Here is a 15,605-nt window from a genome sequence, read left to right as displayed (position 1 = left end):
AATGGTAGTGAATGGATAATAGCTAATTGAAGACCTAACATTCTAAATGTGCTAAGTGCCAGTTTTTCAAATTTTATTTTATTCAATCTAAGGGAGAAACAGCCATATAAGAATATCACACTAAATTGTCTTTGTCATAGCTCAACTGTAAGTGACTCATTCGGACGGTGTTGTAGTTATCTCAACATGCATTTTGCACTATGTCTTTCATCATAGAAAAAGGAGCACATTCTGCGGACCTCTGAAAAAGAACTAAGGAAGAGACTATTGAAGTGCTTTATGTAGAGTGGGGTATTGTATGAGGCAGGAACATGGACATTACGACGAAGTGAAGAGAAGCGACTAGAAGCATTTGAAATGTGGATATAAGGAAGAATGGAGCGTGTGAAATGGACAGACAGAATAAGAAATGGAACTGTGCTAGAAAGAGTGGGTGAAGAAAAAATTATTCTGAAACTGATCAGAAAGAGAAAAAGGAATTGGCTGGGCCACTGGCTGAGAAGAAACTTCCTACAGAAGGATGCAATGGAAGGGAGTGGTGAACGGAAGAAAAGTTCGGGGCAGGAGAAGATATCAGATGATAGACGACTTTAAAGTATAGGTTATGGATCATATGCTGAGACAAAGAGGATGGCACAAAATAGGAAATATTGTAGAATGCTGGGTTTGCAATTAAAGACATACCTTGGCCAGAACACTCTGAATGAATGAATGAATGAATTAATTAATTAATTAATTAATTAATTAATTAATTAATTAATTAATTAATTAATTGATTGATTGATTGATTAATGAATGAATGAATATCATAAGCCGTAATATTTGTTCTGTTATAAAATACAAATGTTGCTATGTTTATTATTAATAGAAACCGTTTGACAATTTCAAAGTAGGCCTATTACTTTATTTTCAGTACAGTTGTAATAGTGTTATGCATATATGTGAAAATACAATCATTAATTTGTTATGAAACATTACACATTTCAATTTCGCTATTTGGTTAAAACACTCAAAAGCTGAATTACGCTACACTCTAATATTTTTCTTCTCATAAAACGAATTCTTTACCTGAAAAATACAGTTTTTGTGTAATGAAATGTTTTTCTCATTTCATTTACTATATGCCTTAAATCTTATATTAAGATTGAAGCTAGCTTATAAGTTGTGGGATAAGTCATGAGTAGTATTTTTTTTTTTGGCGGGATGAAGTGAGGCCGAGGTACGCCATAGATTACCTGACATTTACCTCACTGTTGCAGAAAATCTCAGGAAAAATTCATAGTATGTGCCTGTGTCTGGGACATGGCTGTGAGGTTTACGTGAATACGTCTGACTTAAATCGACAGATACGAGGTCCTTCGTTTGGCACCAAAATCAGCGTCATAGGACATCGGAGTCGCGAAATATACTCTCCGGAAATTTTCGCTCACGCCCAGTGGCCTCCAGTAGCCACGGGCCCCCACCAGTGCATATGCGTGGCGGAAATCAAGGTCATTCTCGCATCATAGTCGTAAACGCTATCGAACGAGACTACATTTATTTCATCGTGTTATTATTAACGAAGCTATATTGTCGGAATTGATTACCCTCAAACGTTACATCGCCTTTTCCGTCCTAGTACTCCACGTGTCAGTTTGATTTTAAAGAAGTATTCAAGTCAATGGCCAACTAGGTAATCAGCCCAAGCAGGAATCTTACCCAAGTCCGAACGCAGTTGCAGATCAGCAGACGAGCTAGTTTGTCGACTGAGCTACGCTGGTAGCTCTACAGAATTATACAATGCATAGCAAACAGATCAATTCAATTTACAAACATATACTATTCATCTGGTGAGATATATAAAAATGTACAATACAAACTCATCTAAAGCTATGCAATAATAATACGAACGCATTACTTTGATATGTTGATTCTCTCCTCAGCTTCTTGCTACGAACAGACTCCTCATGGTAATGAATGGCAAGACTCGGTAAGAGTTATAATACTTGTTATCGAGACACGTGTTCGGTATTAATATTAAACTTGCTTGAAATGTATAATTTAATCTGTTATTGTGTAACTGTAAGCATTTAATAAAAATACACTCAGATAAGAATTAAGTTTATTCCTGACATCTGCCCCGAAGCAGATAACATACTTTCTAAAGCAATGGTTTGGATATAAATGCTTCTGAACAGGTTCGAACCAAGTTCCCTCACTATATGTTGTTAATAAATACTGGTAAATGACAAAGTAAATACAGCTTCAAACATTGCAGAGTATAATATGCATAAATAGAAGAAGACTGGCTTATGTTCGCAACAAAATTGATTATCTCTCTAAAAGTTGTAGTCATTGCCTCAGGCGTGGAATTCAAGTCCCTCGGCAGACAGTAAACGAGCTGTACTTTATTGTATTTTTATGATTCGAGTAGTTTAGTGCTCGGAAAGCCGTAGTTCATCTTCTAACAGGCTATAGGTTCTCCTCAATGTGTAAAGGATTATTCACACTTAGTGCTACTTAATCGTGAATAGAATTGAGAAGCGTGTCGCACTTAGCTCAATCATTCGTTGGGTGAGATATACTTACACAACGGCCAATGCACATTACTGATACTGCATGAAAATCGCTATCGTGGGCTTCTATCCCGATCAAGGTATGGCTGGGTAATTTATTTAATACACGTGTGCATAAAGTTCCAGTACCATTATAATTATTCATTGCTCAGAAAGCACATGACATAGAGCAATACGATCTTTTGCAACATGTTCTACATCTCTCAAAGTTTTGTTTTCATCTTCTGAAGATTTTAATTAAACGACAATGACGACACCAGTGGAGAAGGCCCAATGTATGTGTGGTTGTATGCTGAGTGTAAATCACCAATAAAGCCTTGGTTTTTCTGTACCGACGCATGCGACGGGCGAGGTGCGAGGCCCGCCTCGCACAAATCCGGACTACACGAGTGGTTTCTATAGTTACGAGGAGCGCAGACCTCGCATCTCGAGCTATAGAAACCACTCACTACCTCTCGTGTAGTTCGGATTTGTGCGAGGCGGGCCTCGCACCTCGCACGTCGCATGCGTCAGTTCAGAAAAACCAAGGCTTTACCGTTCAGCGACAATTCTCCGGCAATATGAAATAAATCCTCCATCCAAATCCACCATAATAACATGAGTCACGAACTTTCAACCGGCTGGTAGTGTTAAGGACTTGCTAAGGAGTGGACGACCAATTTGGGTAATTTGCAATTTATAGGCTTGAAGATGTAGCCGCTTATGGAGGATTTACCGATGGTTTATTTGAGTATATGCAGTTCCCGTGAAGAACAACGGATCGACTCCTGAGAGCTGCATTGAAATGCAGAAATTCCAGAGTGGAAAAAGCAAGCAAATCCACGCCCCGTCACAAGTCGCCGCACCCCACGAGATGATACAAATTAATTCCATTCGAGCTTTACCAATCTTATTAAGTACACAGAAGCTGCCTTTCTTGGAAATAACGAAACTTCGTTTATTGCAGGCTTCTTTTATTTTCACTTAACTGTACTTGGCATCGGAAAGAGTTGTTATGTACCCCTCCCAAAAAGACTCGATTTTCTTGGGAATTTCTGCCGTGAGTCGCCGTGCACTCTATGAGATCACTCACTACTGGTCTGTCACCTCGCGCTGTGGTGTGACTCCTGACGCACATGATGTCATTCAAATTCGTTATCAGAGATCGGAAACAACCCTGTAGCTTGTATAAGAAGTTCATAATCTATACCAAAATGAAATAATAGTTTAATATTGGTTTCGTAAAATCATATATAGATAAGAATTTTCGATTATACGTGTAGCTAGAAATGCTTTAACAAGATATATTTTTGTTGCTTTCATTGGAAATCCTACTGCAGTATCATCCAAACCATCATGTTATATTTGTTTGCAGAAATTGTGTAACAGGAATTGTGCTTAGATTAGGAATTTCATAAATTATTCAGAAGAATAGCTATTGCAAGGATTTTCTGAAATAAAAGGGACTAGAGCCTTACGTTGACAACCTACGTCTCCAGGTGTCTGCCTTTACTATTGTTTCATCATGTCTGTTCGTGAGCACTTCCAGCTTTAAAATTACTGTGTATAAAGGCCTACATAATAAACACTTCCTTGATTTTTAATACGTGCTAATTATACGACCAAATCATGTGAACCTATTATTAAATGTTTGTTACTCAGCCTCTGAATAACACGCTGCTGGAAATCTGACAAAATTAAACCGATGAGAGCGAGTGTGGGACCCGCATGGGTGTTCGTATCGTAGGACAGGATATTATTAATTTCACGTGGATCAGTAAATATTTGAGTTGGAATTTTGTTATTTTTATGTCATAAAATTGTTTTGAATTTATTTTTTTATGTATCGCATCACGAACAGCATTAATTCTAAACACAATATTAATCTTTGTTTTCATTTATAGATTTGCGACTTAGAATTTAGACAGATGTAACGAAAGCTTCCTTGAACTTTAGAACTAAGTCCTTGAATTAATTTCGGCAGGTGATGCTCTTTTGCAACGACACAAATGTTTTCCTGGTATTTTGAAGAGATTTTGTCAGCTCACGGCTGAATAGGTTACACTGAACAACAAATTTTTACTTTTTGTCTTCCTATGAGGGAAATGTTTTTAATCGTAAAAATATTTATTTATTTTTTCATATAGCAGAAAGACAGTGTTTTACACATACCAATTTTCATTATTGTACAAGATACAGTAATGGAGGAAAAAATGTTGAATATTTCCAAACATTTTACTGTTATAAGCTGTACCCTAACCCCTTAAGTTGCTAGTGGATATTTTTGGTATTTTGGAGGAAACGCCAACTGGGAAGAACTAATAGTTTTTTTGAACACATTAAAAACAGTTGATTGAAGAAGAGGTTGTCATTTAGGACAGTAATATACTTATGATTGTTGAAGAAATCACGGATGATGAGGAAATTGATAGTGATTTTGGTGATGGTCCAGTGTTACAAGATAAGTCACGTCCAGAAAGAAGTCTTACATTAGTGTTGATAGTGAAGATAGTAGTAAGCTCCATTATCACCACTATGTAAGAAGAGCACAAAATTCTCTGAAGAGTACTTGACTGATGGTTATAAAATATGCACAAAGCAGCCAAGGGGATAGGATCCTGCTCAGTTGTGTCCTCCTGGTTTGGCCATTGACAAGTCATCTCGTGTAAATTTAACTTCTGTAACAGCACAAAAAAGCTGATAAAAATAAGACAGTCTTGCAAAAATTTGAGAATACGCTTAAAACTCCATAAACATTACTGCACTCATTTCTGTTTTTTTTTAATAATTAAATCAATGGCCTCACCAAAATATAGGCAGATTGCTTTCGTGTCATTATACAGCGTTTTCATATTTTGAGGCTCATAGCTCCTCTCCTTATTGCCCAAAGCAGCTATAAATCTTGCAGTACATTGAAGATGTAAATGAGATTTATATAATCTATAAGTATTATTTATAAAAGTTTTCTTTATTTCTACTGTGAAAATATTGTGTTTTTAAATTATTAAACTAGGCTATATAAATTAGGAATAATATAATCGGAATTTAACCGCTAAAGTAGTAATTTAGTAGCTTTTACTTGTTCTACACATTTCCTGTGTATTTTTATACAGTCTATCCAACACACTACATGGACATCGAAATCGTGCGACAACACTTGGGACCCCTTCCTTGTCACCATAGATTTCGTACTTGAAAATATTCTTGTAGAATTTTCTATTTGGTTTCAGACACTCCGTATATTAAATAACACCCAACATTAGAAGCCACACGCAACGAAAATTGCTGCGTATCTTTCCAGAATCACAGACATAGCAGATAAAAAATTGAGCATTGTCTATGCTTCCATGTAACATTATGTTATTTTCCTCCTACAATTCTGTGTTTAAATAACTAACCGTTACAGGCATATCCGTTTGGCGGTTAAAATAGTGAGACGTGAGCACTCTATTGTGTTCATTATGTATTATTAGTCCCCTGTAGTCGGAAACATAGCCTATTCCTGCGTGGGAATTGCACCATATGGTCTTCAACCACACACGGCACTTTGCGTATCACGATCTGAGGCATCACCCCTCGACCAAGGACCACGTCGCCACCGCAAATGGAAAAGCAGCCACCGGAACTGCAGAGTAGGGAGAGTTTCGGCCAGTTTTCATTGAGTCGTGGAATTTCAGGTGGTCGTACACTAATTAAGGAACTTTAAAGGACGTGGTAATAAGATCTGCTTGTGACGAGAAATGTGGCAAATGCAGCAGAAGAGTCTTTGTGAACTAAACAAGAAGATTCTTTACTTTCTCATTGTACGTAATGTGAAGGCAGAATATTTTAATGATGCAAATAATCAATTTTAGTCTCGTGGCATACCTGTAGCTACTTATTTTATATTGATTCATTCATAGTGTCCTGCCCAAGGACAGGTCTTTCACTGCAAACCCAGCTTTCTGCAGTCTGTCCTATTTCCTGCCTTCTTCTTTGTGTCCTCATATGATCCATATCTTATCTTAATGTCGTCTATCATCTTATATCTTCTTCTGCCCCGAACTCTTCTCCCATTCATCATTCCTTCCAGTGCATCCTTTAGAACAGGGCTGGGCAGCAAGAGCGGATTCTACTCTCTCACTGGGAGCCATTTGATTTCTCTTCATCCCCTTTCTTCTCCGCCGAACACCGCGCAGCGTTGATTCAGTGACGGATGAATATTAAGCGTCCCCGTTTAGAGTCTGGATCCGATGCCCAGCCCTGCTTTAGAAGGCAGTTTCTTCCCAACCAGTGACCCATCCAATTCATTTTCCTCTTTCTAATCAATTTCAGCATCATTCTTTCTTCACTTACTCTTTCCAACACAGCTTCATTTCTCATTCTGTCTCTCCACGCTCCATTCTTTTCCATATCCACATTTCAAATGTTTCTAGTTGCTTCTCTTCATTTCGCCCTAATGTCCATGTTTCTGCCACATACAATAATATACTCCACACAAAGCACTTCACTAGTCTCTTCCTTAGTTTTTTCTCCTGAGGTCCGCAGAAGATACTCCTTTTTCTATTAAAAGCTTCCTTTGTCATTGCTTTCCTCCTTAATAATAATATAATAATAATTTATTTATTCTGGCGAAGTTAAGGCCATTAGGCCATGTCTTCCACTTAGCGAGAAACAAAAGAAGCTGATACAATTGTACTAATATTTCAAGAACACTAGACTTCCTGGCAGCACTTCATGTTACTGATTCAGGGAAAGGATTTATATGTAAATACATATTTACTTATAAAGCTAATATAATTTATATTTTGCATTATCTTTATGTTTCACAATGTGTAGGGTTGAAAAATCCTACTTTTATTTTCCATATTTTTCCATATTTTAGAGTTTAGTACATATTTTCGTTAATTTCCATATATTTTCCATATTTCATATAAAACAGTCCATATTATATTAGGTTTAACAATAAAACAAAACAAAATTCCATTAACTTTTAAAAATACATTTCAACAATAGAGATTTAAACACATGTTCAGTAATCCCTTTAACATCAGAGTTATTTGAAAATTAGCAGTCCTATCAACAATGGGAAAGTAAGTTACAAAACTGTATTAATTTAATTTAAAATTTTTAACAGACTTCAGTTGTGCAGCTCAACAGTTAAATGCCAGTCAGAGTACACATAGGTTCAGTTTTGTAAATCATACTATAAAGACGGTAAATATGCCAAAAGTACGTCATTCAGTCAATTTAAAATCAAAACTAACAAGTTACATTTCAGAATTTAAAGAAGATGGTTTATCAACTGACAATAAAATATTATTTTGTAATTTGTGTCAGTGTGCAGTATCATCTACACAAAAGTTCCTGGTGCAACAACACATTACAACTAGTAAACATCAGGCCAACAAACAACTAAATTCCAAGCAGAGACAATTGTTTTTAACACAACCAACAACATCGAATGTAAGATCTGAGTTTAACATCGACCTGTGCCGTTCTCTCATCTCTGCTGATATTCCTCTCTACAAACTACAAATAAGGTCTTCAGGGAATTCCTTGAAAAATATACTCAACATACAATCCCGGATGAGTCAACACTTAGGAAGACGTATGCTCCATCCATCTACGATGAGACAATACAGAAGATAAGAGATGAAATTAAAGATAGTTCAATTTGGGTTTCCATTGATGAGACTCCCGACAAAGAAGGTAGACTTGTTGGTAATGTAGTTATCGGTTTGTTAAGTGAACAATATTCTGAACGAATTCTTTTACATTGTGATGTTCTAGAAAAGTGCAATAACAAAACTATAGTTAAACTGTTCAACGAAGCTATGGGTATCCTGTGGCCAAAGGGTATTATGTACGATAATGTGTTATTCTTTATTAGCGATGCTGCCCCTTATATGGTCAAAGCTGGACAAGCATTATCTGTTGTATATCCTAAATTGACTCATTTTACTTGTGTGGCGCATGCATTTCATCGTGTGGCAGAAGTGGTCAGAGACAATTTCCCTAAAGTAGATTTGTTGATTTCATCAGTGAAAAAAGTATTTCTCAAAGCTCCCAGTAGAGTTAACGTGTTGAAAGAAATGTACCCTGAAATTCCATTGCCACCAAAGCCAATTTTAACTAGATGGGGTACATGGCTAGAAGCAGTTGAATATTATGCCGAACATATAGACTCTATTAACAATGTTCTCCTTGCATTGGACTCTGAAGATGCAGTCTCAATTGATACTGCCGAAAACAGTTACCTGTGACATAAGTGTGAAGAATGACTTAGCTCACATTCAGCATACATTTTCATGCATCATAAAAACGCTCAAAAGTCTCCAAAATAGGCACCTTTCACTATCTGAAAGTTTTGAAATTATAAATAGTACTGTGGAACAACTGAATCGTGGTAGAGGTAAAGTTGCAGATGCAGTAAGAGCTAAGGTGGACACTGTACTTTCAAAAAACCCTGGATATGAAGAACTACAAAAGGTTGTTGCTGTGATGAGTGGTGAATCAACAGTGAAGATTAACTTGGACTTATCCCCAGCAGACATTGTGAAATTGAATTATGTACCAGTTACTTCTTGTGACGTCGAACGCTCTTTTAGTCAGTATAAATCTATCCTCAGAGACAATAGAAGAAGATTCACTTTTCAGCACTTGAAAGAAATGTTTGTAACCTATTGTTATGGTAACAGACAATAAAAATTGTGTTTTGTTGAAACTACATTGGAAGATAAGGTACGTCCATTATATTTTTTGTTTAGTTTGATTAAAATGTACCAATATTTAACGTACATAGTCATTTTTTTATAATTTTAAGTCCATATTTAATTCCATATTTTGGTAAAAATCCATATTTAATTCCATATTTTGGTAAAAATAACTACATATATATTTACATATTTCATATATTTTTAGTCCATATAAATCCGTTCCCTGCTGATTATAGTACACCCCACGTAATTGAAGCTGTCCACTTGCTCCACTGCTTCATTTAGAATTCGCAGGTTTGTCTTCTTTACTTTTCTTTCTATGACCGTGGTCTTTGTCTTGTTGATATTAATTATCTTCATTCCATACTGCTCACAGCTGTCATTTAACTCCAGTAGCAAAATCTTGTATATTAAAATTTTAAATTTTACTACTTCTTCCGTACTCTGAAACTATACAGAATAATTTAATATAGATCAATGATTTTTTGGGAGAACAACCGTTGTCCAAAAACATGAATTTTCAGAAGAAACAAAAAACTATCTGGCATGTGTGTTGTTGACACTTCAAGTGTGAAAATCTCATGTCATATCTTAAGGTGTTGTAAATACTTGGAAAAGCTGAAGTACATTTATAACTTAAATTGCCTCATAGAAATACATGTGTAAATATAAGTAGCTGTGGACAATATTTGTTTTATGAAAAAAATACTCTGTTGTGGTTGAAGTGCGTCTCTCCTTTAATCTTCTGTTTATTTATTACATCCAGCTTCCTCTCCTTTCGTTGCTTAAGTTTCTTCCATGGGGTTACTTCTGCACTTAAAGATGGCTCCATAACTAATACAACAATTCACGTGCTGAAGTATTTTTCTCTGAGGTGGTTTTTGCCGCGTACATAAGAAGCAGTACTGCCAATTTACTGCAGTTTAAAATTGTATGGATAAATGTTTCAAGATGATATGGATGGGATATTTGTAAATGCTATCATCGTCCTGGCGATGGCTGTTTTCAGAAAAAAGTCTTTGGACTATGTTTTTTTTTTGAAAACACTGAAAATTTCTATTCCTATAACATAGGCCAATGATGTTTTCCCGCTAACAACTAATTCAGTAGATGGCCACTACAATCCACTCACCACATGCTTAATATATCAAATTGGCATTTTTGGACTATGGTTCTTTAAAAAAAAAACCTTCATTTATAGTCACTTATATTATACAGTATATTAAAAATACTATGTTGAAAATTTTGTGACATGAAAGAAATATTCGAGTTACTTACAAATATGACTTATTTATAAAATCTCACAAATTGCTGTTTTCACTAGCAGAGGTCATTTAAACAGCAATTATACTAGAGCATGTCTCATTTGTAATGGGTGTATGTACAACTTCCTGTCTTATAAAATAGCAGCAAATCATATCCTATTTATTGACTGTTCCAAAGCATTTTACAGATTGAATTGTAAAGACCTGTACATCGTAATAACCATCAAAGGGTCCCAAATATACAAGGTGAGCCAATAAAATAGGCGATTTTAAAAATTTAATAATTATTGCACTGATTACTTTGAAACGAAACTTTCACATTACATTTAAGGTATCCACAATAGCATTTATCTGTACCTCATGAAATTCTTATTTTCTGAACACTACATCCCGCAGGTGGGACCCATTTCGTTGCTCACATTCTTCAAGTATAGGCCTAAGTATAGCTGTGTGACTAGTCGCACCTTTCTGTTGAAACCACGTGTGTCTATTGATGAGAGGATTATTGGCAATTTGTGGAGACAAAAATTCTTTAGTCATTCGGACATATCGCTGTGATGTTACAATAACAGATGTCCCATTATCGTCTTCAAAGAAATAAGGACCGATAATTCCAAATGGCGCTATTGCACACCAAACTGTGACTTTGACACTGAGTAATGGTTCCTCATGCATCTCATAAGGGTTAGTTGGTGACCAGTACCGAAAGTTTTGTTTATTGACGTATCCAGAGAGATGAAAATGAGCTTCGTCACTCATCAGCATATTGTGGATAATGTCTTCGTTAACATTTATATCCAAGAATTACTGGCAAAACGTCATGCAGTTTACTTTATCAGCATCTTTTAATGTCTGAACGACTTGGATTTTGTATGGATGCATGAAGAACTCTTCGTATATTGGTGTTTGACAAGACAAGTGAAATTGCATGACGACGGGTAAAACGTTTAGGATTACGGATCATAGCAACTCTTACGGCATTGATGTTTTCCGGGTTCGCTTACCTGGAGACTTCTTCTTCAACGCAGAACCAGTTATTTCAAAGTTCTGAATACAGATTTTTATTGCATGGGCTGATGGTATCGGATCATTCCAATGGATATTGTAATGACGTCGAAATAGCCGTTGTCCAGCAATGAACCTATAATTATTTTTGTAATATGCCTTAATAGCAAAAGCATGTTCTTCACCCGTCCAACGATCCATTATAAACATATGCTATAGAATGAAGAATATATTGTTGCATGTAACAATTAAAATACTCGTTAACAGCCAAAAAAACGCGAATCTGAAAATCGCCCGTTTCATTGGCTCACCTTGTACTTCAATAAAATACTAAAACTTATGAAGGAAATTTCATAATTATAAAGAACAAGTAACAAACTTTGTAACCAAAATTGTTTATTGAAGGAGAGAGACGGTATTGTCCTTCGTCATTTGTAATATAGAATTTGAATGTATATGCACGCAGTAGTTCAAGAATGGAGAACACAGCCGTCAATAAATTTTAAGTAGGCCTAGATGTTTTAAATTTAAATAAATACTATTTAGCCTACTGTTTATCATGCAACTTTAGCATCCAAAGATGATTTACAAATTGATATTTATTAATTAGCCTAAGTGAAGTAATTAAATGTTATAATAATTTAGATATAACAATACATAAACCAAGGTAAACAAATTGCAGGATAACAATAAAAAATATTGAACAAACACAGAATCTGAATTTTTACATCTGGTATAATATAGATAATTATGACTGGTATTTAAAGAAAAATTTGCACAACATTCGAAGAATTTTGTAGTGTCAAAAATAAAATGAAATCAGAAAAGTTAAACATTTAAATTCGTACACAAAATATTGTAAGCACATATCTTGCAACTGAATAATAAATAGAACCTTTTAAAATGGCGAAAACCAGACAAACAAATTTTTTAGTTATAATTCTGGTCATCCTGAGAGATCAGATTAGCAAAAATTGTAACATATTCAACCTTCTGCATTTCATTGGAGTATATAATCTAAATTGGAACACACCATGTGTATCATTCTTAAGTAATAATGATCAATAAAAGAATACACTCATAACCGATGGAGTTCAAAGTTTCTTTAATCTGCTATTTAACGACAGTGTATAAACTATTTTAGTTACCAAGCGTCGGTGAATACAGCTGATGAGATCAGGCCTGAGGATTTGTTATAGGTTTACCGTGAATTCGTCTTACAGTTGGGGAAAACCTCGAAAAACTGCAACAAGGTATAACAAGCCCAACCGCAGTATCGACTTCTTTAGCTACGTTCGTGACTTTCAAGATGTTGAATGCTCACGAAAATTGGTGAACTTCTTGTGAGACTGAATAGGTTAACATAGGTTTATATACCATGGTGATGACGATGAAGATGATCATGATGATGACGATGATAACGATTCAGTAACAATAGTGGAATGATTATTATCTACATTATTCTGAAGGTTGGCTCGACCTGTTCGCTCTTGAGATCATTCCGAACGAGTACTATAATATGCACAATGAACGGAATTTCTTGATCATAAGATTAGCATGACCGAATATCACTGTTTAAGACAAGAAGACAATCACAAGATAACGTACACACATTCAGTGCCTTTGGAAGGAAAATAATTATTCTCCACTTCTCTGTAGCTCTTTGGCTACAACAATGGCTCAAGCCAGCAAGTAGCCTACACAGAATGACTCTACGTCTACGTAGAGAAGTCCGAGAGGTGTTACTAACATGGAAGAGCCTTGGCGTAACCCTTATATGGTCTTAATCTCTCCTGATAAATGGCTGCATTCATAACAGCTTTAATGTCTGAACAAAAGCTTTTGGCCAAATCAATTAAATCACTGGACCTCTAGCAGCCTCTTGGCACAGTAAGGTAGACCATCCTTAAATCTATGAACACGACGTACAATTAATTGTTCCTGGACGTATTTATCAGTGGTTGTTATGGGTAGGGACATAGCGTCCGAAAAATACTTCCAGGCACTTACGAAAACAGTGTTATTCACTTAAGTTACGTTATACAAGAACTCATGTTTTATCTCTTACTTTATTGACCTACCAATAGATTGCTTCCACATTAAATTTATTACTGTTCCTGCACAATGGATCAGGAGAGGTAGCTACGTAGGTTACAGAAATTGTAAACCTAATTTGATCAATTTATCTTTCACAAGTGGTCCCAGTAATACACCAACACCATGACTTCCTTTGCACTCACCATTTGAATAAAACAACCTAAATTCATCACTCACCAACTCACCACTATTTTCCCACCTCACTTCTTATATTCCCATCACATCCGCTTTGTTTCTTCTCAGTTCTTCCTTCAAGTTTTCCAACTTAACTGCTTGCAGAAGAGTCCTCACTTCCAATCCTCAATCTTCTTTTCTTCTCTCTGTTGGGTTGCTTCATAATGTGTCCTTCCCCACATCTCCCTCCCTTAGATCCGAATGGGAGGATAGTTTACGTCCGGAATCTTTTACCGTGGAAAGACTCATCATGCCATGTTTGCAGTTTTTCTTGGGAAAGATAAATGCGGTAGCTTCCCGTTGCTTTCTGCACACCACTCTCTTTCGCATCTTACAAATATCCCGAGGGAGGGCACCAGCGTGTAGGTGAGGAGAGTGGATTTGACTAATTAGGCCCTCCGGACTTCACTGAAATTCACCACGAAGGTTAAATATCAGTTCTATCAGGTTTTTTGACCCGATCAGAGACCGGGAAATCTCAATTAACCTTTGCCTCCCCCCCCCCCCCCACAAGATTATTGTTAAGTTGTAAATCATGGGTTTTTGATGAAATATTAGGATACAGCTTACGCAATGCTATTATAAGAGAAGTAGAAGCCTTCCTAAATGTCAAGAAAATTTAAAACATATAACAATTTAAAAGGAAGTCTGTTCCATTTGTAATTATGAGAATTTAAACAATGGACTTGAGGAAAAAAAGTACTTCTTAATGATGGAGATAATACAATTATTGCAAAATTTGGTCTGAAATTAAACAATTTCTTCATGATTTAAGAATAACTGCGTGCTGTGGCTTCATTAGCAATTATTGACCCATATTTCTCCGAAGATAATAATAGAATAATAGAGACTGGTGCAATAAACGAGAAGCGCTACTTAAATAGGCTGCAGAACTTCATCATTCCTAGATCCTAGACAAGCGCTAGATCTCAATTCGGCTGACTTTTTGTTGCGGACATATCTCAAGGAATGAGTTTTCGTAAGTCACGCAACAACCCACAGTATCTGAAGGACGCAATTTATAAAAAGTTGCGAATAATCCGAGATATTTTCTGCAACAATCTGTGCATGATATAGAAGATAGAATGATGATTGTTGAACAAGAGAACGGCGGACATATTTACAGGGCAGTTTATTTGTAAAATGAACCCCAAATTTAACTAAAACAATTGTGTTTTCATTCTTTCCATTTCCAAAATAATATATTTCTACAAAGCTTAAACATTTTAACTCACTTTCAAATATCCAATAAGTTAGCCTATAGAGGATATTATAAAGCCATATATGTTTTCGGTTGAGAAGCTTTTATCATCCAGTCTCCTGTCAAAAATCTGAAAGTTAGAATTTATAAAACAGTTATATTACCGGTTGTTCTGTATGGTTGTGAAACTTGGACTCTCACGTTGAGAGAGGAGCATAGGTTAAGGGTGTTTGAGAATAAGGTGCTTAGGAAAATATTTGGAGCTAAGAGGCATGAAGTTACAGGAGAATGGAGAAAGTTACACAACACAGAACTGCACGCATTGTATTCTTCACCTGACATAATTAGGAACATTAAATCCAGACGTTTGGAATGGGCAGGGCATGTAGCACGTATGGGCGAATCCAGAAATGCAGTTGTTGGTTGGGAGGCCGGAGGGAAAAAGATCTTTAGGGAGGCCGAGACGTAGATGGGAAGATAATATTAAAATGGATTTGAGGGAGGTGGGATATGATGATATAGAATGTATTAATCTTGCTCAGGATAGGGACGAATTGCGGGCTTATGTGAGGGCGGCAATGAACCTCCGGGTTCCTTAAAAGCCAGTAAGTAAGTAATTAAGTATAGGGCA

The sequence above is a fragment of the Periplaneta americana genome, chromosome 2 (genome assembly GCF_040183065.1).
Source record: "Periplaneta americana isolate PAMFEO1 chromosome 2, P.americana_PAMFEO1_priV1, whole genome shotgun sequence".
Classification (NCBI taxonomy): Eukaryota; Metazoa; Arthropoda; class Insecta; order Blattodea; family Blattidae; genus Periplaneta; species Periplaneta americana.
Note: the sequence above shows the minus strand (reverse complement) of the source record.